This window comes from Crocodylus porosus, unplaced genomic scaffold, assembly GCF_001723895.1.
Source record: "Crocodylus porosus isolate Cpor-Errol unplaced genomic scaffold, CroPor_comp1, whole genome shotgun sequence".
Taxonomy (NCBI): Eukaryota; Metazoa; Chordata; order Crocodylia; family Crocodylidae; genus Crocodylus; species Crocodylus porosus.
Genome location: NW_017728886.1, coordinates 43829233 through 43835980, shown reverse-complemented (window position 1 = coordinate 43835980; position 6748 = coordinate 43829233).

The following is a 6748-nucleotide window of genomic DNA, read 5'->3' as shown; positions in this document are numbered from 1 at the left end:
CTCCAAGCCCAAAGGGAGGTAATCCCAACACAGATCAAAGGGGGCAGGAGGGCGCAAAAGCCCCCATGGCTCACCAAAAGCATCCAGGAATGTCTCCTAACTAAAAGGGAGGTGTATACCCAATGGAAGGGAGTGGCCATCACCAGGGAGGACTATACTGTGGTTGCTCGGGGCTGCAGGGGGGTGATCAGGAAGGCCAAGGCAGAGATGGAACTGGGACTAGCTACCCGGATCAAGGACAACAAGTCCTTTTTTAAATACAAAGAGGGCAAAAAGAAGGTACCAGGTAACGTGGGACCCCTGCAAGACATGCTAGGAAATCTGGTCGTCACACCAGATGACAAAGCTAACCTATTTAACAACTTCTTCGCCTCCATTTTCCTGAACAGGGACCAAATCAGCACCCCCACCGGGACCCCCTTAGGCCCCAGGGGAGGCGCACCTCGGCCAAGGGTCACTGAGGATCCAGTCAGGGAACTTCTGGAGGGACTGGACATATTTAAAGCAGCTAGTCTGGACGATCTCCACCCCAGAGTGCTGAGAAAATTAGCTGAGGTCATTGCGCAACCCCTGGCACAGCTTTATGAGCACTCGTGGTGCTCTGGTGTGGTGCCAGAGGACTGGAAGAGGGCCAACGTGGTTCCTATCTTCAAAAAAGGGAGGAAGGAGGACCCAGGAATCTATAGGCCAGTTAGTCTTAGCTCGATCCTGGGTAAGCTTTTTGAGAGAATTATCCTGGCACATGTCCAGGAGGGGACAGTGGGGCAGGTTTTGCTTAGGAGCAACCTACATGGGTTCATTAGAGGCAGGTCCTGTCAGACCAACCTGGTGGCCTTCTATGACCAGGTCACAAAAGCCTTAGACACAGGGGTAGCAGTGGACGTAGTCTTTCTGGACTTTAGGAAGGCCTTCGACACTGTCTCTCACCCCATTCTCATTAAAAATCTAGGGGACTGTGGCATTGACACCTACACAGTCAAATGGGTCACTAACTGGCTGGAGGGCCGCACCCAGAGAGTGGTAGTGGATGGTCATTTTTGACCTGGAGGAATGTGGGCAGTGGGGTTCCCCAGGGCTCAGTCCTTGGGCCTGCACTGTTCAATATCTTCATCAGTGACTTGAACGAAGGAATAAAAAGCACCCTGTTCAAATTTGCTGACGACACCAAGATGTGGGGGGGGATGTGGGCACACTAGAAGGGAGGAATAGGCTGCAATCGGACATAAACAGCTTACAGAAGTGGGCGGATGAGAACAGGATTGGTTTCAACACTGACAAGTGCAAGGTGCTGCACCTGGGGAGGAAGAACCAGCAGCCTACCTACAGGCTGGGGAAATCCCTTCTCATCAGTGCAGTGGAAGAAAAGGATCTTGGAGTCATTATTGATGCCAAGATGAATATGGGCCGACAGCGTGGGTCAGGAAGGCCAACCATACCTTGTCATGCATCCACAGATGCATGTCGAGCAGGTCCAAGGAGGTGATCCTCCCCTTCTGTGTGACACTGGTCAGACCACAGCTGGAGTGCTGCATCCAGTTCTGGGCGCCGCACTTCAAGAGGGATATGGACAGGGTCCAGAGGAGGGCCACTCACATGATCAAGGGGCAGCAGGGCAGGCCGTACAAGGAGAGGCTAAAGGACCTGAACCTGTTCAGCCTCCACAAGAGAAGGCTGAGGGGCGATCTAGTGGCCTGTTGCAAACTAGTCAGAGGGGACCAGCAGGCATTGGGGGAGTCCCTGTTCCCCCAAGCACTACCAGGAGTGACTAGAAATAACAGTCACAAGCTGGCAGAGGGTAGATTCAGACTAGACATCAGGAGGCGCTACTTTACTGTCAGGGCAGCTAGGATCTGGAACCAACTTCCAAGCAAAATGGTGCTGGTTCCTACCCTGGAGGTCTTTAAGAGAAGGCTAGGTGAACACCTTGCTGGGGTTGTTTGACCCCAGCACTTTTTCCTGCCATGGCAGGGGGTCAGACTTGATGATATGCTCAGGTCCCTTCCAACCCTACAAACTATGAAACTATTATTGGCTGATGGAAACAGCCAATCAGAGTGCTCTAAGAGTGGGGGAATACCGCCATAATTCTGAAGCTGCACCAAGGACTGGACAGAGGGTGGGGAAGCCAAGACCAGCAGCATTCCCTCAGCTCCTTTTCAAGGATGCTGCTAGGAGGAGATAAGTGAGATAAGCACAGGCTCCAGTGATAAGTTCAGGCTCTTCCCTCCCAGGTGCTCCTCCTCCCCCCACTCACTGTAGCAGACTCTTCCCTGTCAGCTGCTTCTCCTTCATCCTGCCCCCTCTTCAAACATATAAAGACTATAACAAATACATTTAGTTTTTGAAAGGGGGAGCTATTCAATTCGGAAGAGTTATAGAGGGGTACCCTGAGTCTAAAAAAGTTGAGAACCATTGTTATAGTGTGATTGTATATGGGAATCAGCACACCAGTGGAGATAATGTTTGCAGCCACACACAACTAAGTCCCAATATAGATCAAGAATGAAAAAGCAGAGATGTCTAGTAAAAATCCTTCAGAAAGATTTATTCTTTCTGTTTATTCAAAAGTAAGCATTTTTTCACCCAAAGAATATATGGGTAAGTCTGCTCAAAGGTAATTTCCAACCTGCCTTCTGTTTTCAGGCAAGCCAGAGACTAAGGTCTCAAGAGTGACAGTGAGGAGGGAGCCCCCAGAAGAAACCCAACCACTGTGTGACTGTCGGGCTTTGACTATCCACTCTTGGGCAGCCATTGCCCGTGAGATGGACGTTGGGTGTTCTCTGGGCTTGCCCTTTTGACCAAGCAGGTGTCCCTTCTATAACTTGCCTTCCCTACTTTCCTCTCGCCCCTTCTCTCAGGGAAACAAAAAAAAGAAAACCTCTGAGGCTCTCCCCTCGGCCCTGATACCTGGGGTAGCTCACAAGGCCTTCCTCTCCTCAGCTCCTTCACAACCGAGGGAAAACAGAGGAAACTGGTCATCCTAGCAACCCTGAGTCTGCTCCTAAGCTAAACTATGCCAGGCTCCCGCCCTGCTATATGAACGCCGGGTGCCTTTTAAATCCTCCCGCACCCTTGGAGCTCTTCACCATCCACCGCTGACCCAGCCAGGAAGGGCGGTGATACCTGCCTTGATTGCGGCCCCTCCAGTGTTCCTCTTGGAGTCCCTCCCACCGGCGTAGGTCCCTGCTCGCCCTGGTCACTCTGCCTATCCCACCTGGGATCCTGCTGAGCTTCCCGTCTGCTCCTGGATCCTTGTTCGGGTCCAGGTTCCTTGTCACCTGATGCCTTCCAGCTTCTGGCTCCCGGTGGTCTGCTGGGTTCAGTGGGGCCCATGGTGAGGGTTTCTTCCCTTCCTGGGTCCGGCCAGGGTCCTCTCTCTCTCTCCTCCCCTCTCTTTCTCCCCTCTCCTCTGTGGCATCGGCCGCCATTTTTATTCTTGCCAGACGGTGTCCGGAGCTGACATCACCGGCTGGCCGTAGCTGTATAAACAAGTGGCTGACGAGTTGTGTGGGTTCTCCTTGTCACCTCTGTTGCTCTGTGCCTCCCGTCACAGGTGTTTATTGTATGCCCCTCTCTGGGACATAACCCCCCCTGCAAGCTGCCTTGGGGCAGTTTCGCTGGGTTTGCGTTTCCCTTACCTGAGGCCATAGGTAAGGTCGGGCCTTCTTGCTGGTTGACGTCCCGTTGTGAGTCACCGCTGTATCTGGATAAGTCGGCCGTTAAATTGTTGCTCCCTGAGCAGTGCACTATGCTGAACTTAAAAGGTTGTAACGCCAGCACCCATCTTGTTATACGTGCATTATCGGTCCTGGCTGAGTCGAGCCACTTGAGAGGTGCGTGATCGGTTACAAGCGTGAACTCTCTCCCTAGTAGATAGTAGCAAAAATGCTCTACTGCCCACTGGATTGCAAGGCACTCCCTTTCGATAGTCACGTACCTCGTTCCTGCTGGCAATAATTTTCGGCTCGTGTAGGCCACAGGTCACTTCATGCCTGTGTCCTGTTGCGCTAGGACAGCCCCAATCACTGTTTCAGAGGTGTTGGTCTGTAATATGAATGGTTTGTCAAAATCAGAGGTGTGTATGACCACGTTCTCACATAGTGTTTCTTTTAATACCTGAAAGCTTTGTAACATTTCCCCCGTCCACTTGATCCCCTTCTGGTTTGGTCCTTTCAGGGCCTCCAAGAGCGGGGTTATTAGCTCTGAAAACCGTGGGATGAACCTACAGTAATAATTTACCAGGCCGAGGAAGGATCATAGTTGTCTGGATGTTTGCAGGGCCTGAAAGTTATGAACAACTTCAACCTTATCATGTAACGGTCCAATGGTTCCTTGCTCCACAAGTAATCCTAGGTATTTAGTGTGTCTTTTTGCGACTGCGCGCTTGTTGGGGATTGCAGTTAAGCCGGCCCCCCTCAACTCCATTAATACGGCTCTGAGGGCTTCTTGGTGTTGGTCCCATGATTGAGCAAATGTGATGATATCGTCGATATATGCTGCTGCGTATTCCAAGTGCAGTGCCAGAAGACGTTCCATTAGCCGTTGGAAGGTGGCGGCAGACCCATGCAGTCCAATTAGCATTTTTATAAATTCTTATAGCCCCCATGGCGTTCCAAAGGCAGTTTTGGGGCGGTCATAGGGTCACACGGGGATCTGCCAGTACCCCTTGGCCAAATATAACATGGTTATGAATCTGGCTGCTCCAATTTGCTCTACCAACTCTGTCACAAGGGGCATGGGGAGGGCATCGAACGTGGCTATTTCATTTAATTTTTGATAATCCACGCAGAGTCGTAAGGTCCCGTCTGGTTTTGGGACTGGCACTATGGAACTTATCCAGGGATTTCGAGAGGGCTTGATGACGCTGAGTGCCAACATTTTTTCAAGCTCCTTCCATAATTCCCCTGTTAAATGGTGTGGTATTGGTCACCACTGATGGCATATGATCGCGCTTGCAAGTGTACAAATGGCATGATACGTATCCCAGACCCAACTGCGGGTGTCCAAGAATACCTCCTTAAATTCCCTGAGGAGGATACGTGTCTCAGCCTTTTGCATTGCTGTTAACTCACTGCCTATGCGGATCTCATCCAACAACTCTGGGACTCTCAGGCCTGTGTTGATCCCCTGTGGTCTGAGGTCCTCTTCAGTCTCTGGTACAAATGTGGCCCAACCTTCGGGTTGTTGCCATTCCCATAGTAGATTAATGTGGTAGATTTGTTGTGCTCACTGGTGCCCTGGGCGGTAGACTTCATAATCAACCTTTTGCAGGACTTTGAATGGTCCCTGCCATTGAGTTAGTATTTTGCTGGGCGAGGTTGGCAACAAAACTAGCACTTTCTGGCCTGGCCGGAACTCCTGTTCTTTTGCGTGGGAGTCATTTGTCTCTTTCTGTCATTGCTGGGCCTGCCACAGACTATTTGAAGCCAATTCCCTTGCATTTTTGATGCAACGTTGAAAGGCCTGTTGGTCCAGTGATGGATTTAAAACATCAGTCGGACAGTATTCCCAGTCTTCACGGAGGATCTGCAATAGACCCCGTGGTCAATGACCTAGCACCAACTCAAACAGGGAGTACCCCAAAGATTCCGATGGTGAGTCTCGGAGGATGAACAGGAGCATAAGGTCCCACCGCCACGGGTCACCCTGTATGCATCACCATAATACTTTCTTGAGGGACCCGTTCAATTGTTCAACCAACCCATCGGTCTGCAGGTGGTAAACTGATGTATGAAGCTGTTTGATTCGTAGAGTTTGGCACATGCCCTGTAGTACTCCCGACATAAAATTCTGCCCTTGGGCTGTTAGGATCTCGTGCAGAATGCCCATACATGCCATCCATTTTACCAGCTCCTCCGCAATCCGAGGGGCTGTCATGGATCTCAAGGATACCGCGTCAGGGTACCGCGTCGCGTAATCAATGAACACCAATATATACTGGTACCTGGCATGACTGCGGGGCAGCGGCCTGACAATATCCATGGCAATTTGTGAGAAGGGGAGGTTGATTACAGGCATCGGCCTCAGCAGGGCCCGAGGTGGCCGGTCCTCTCATGCCTTAATCAAAGGGAGAATGTGTTAACCAGGATATATTTACAGTCATGTTTTCAGGGCACCTCAGCTCCTTGTCTCTTACAGTCTTTGCCTTGAAGTGGGTATTTTAGTTCTTTTCTTTCGTTTAGTGACGCTTATCTCAGTTGAGATGTATTTGTAGTTTGTAGGTTTCTCCCTAGGCCATTTGGCTTTCTGGCTTGCTCTTTGAATCTTGTTACATACACGTGATGAGTGTGTCAGGTCTCTGCCGATAATTTGAACCATTACTTTTATTTTTGAAGATCAGGTACGGTAGGTAGAAGGTTGAAGACTGTTATCATGACTGCTATCAGCTTATGGCATGGGCCTGGTATTGGGTAACATAAGCTCCACTTTCTCTGCGCCTAATGGCTTGCCGCCATTAGCTGAGTTGGATTCTTTTTGTGGCAGACTTGTCACCACAACCCAGTCTTGCCACTATCATATTTTTGTGCAAGAGGCACTGTCCAAGCTTTACAGCTAATCAGAGGTTGGGGACCATCCAAAGACACCGCAGGCAGCGTCGCTAGTGTCCAGCCGCGATTGGGGGGGGCGGGGCGAGCCAAGACCCCCGCTTCAGCCGGGCCTGGGGGAAGGGGACAGCGCCACTAACCTCCCAACCGCACCCCAGAGGCCGCCCCCAGGAGGCCCTGCAGCACCTCCCCCTCAAGATGGC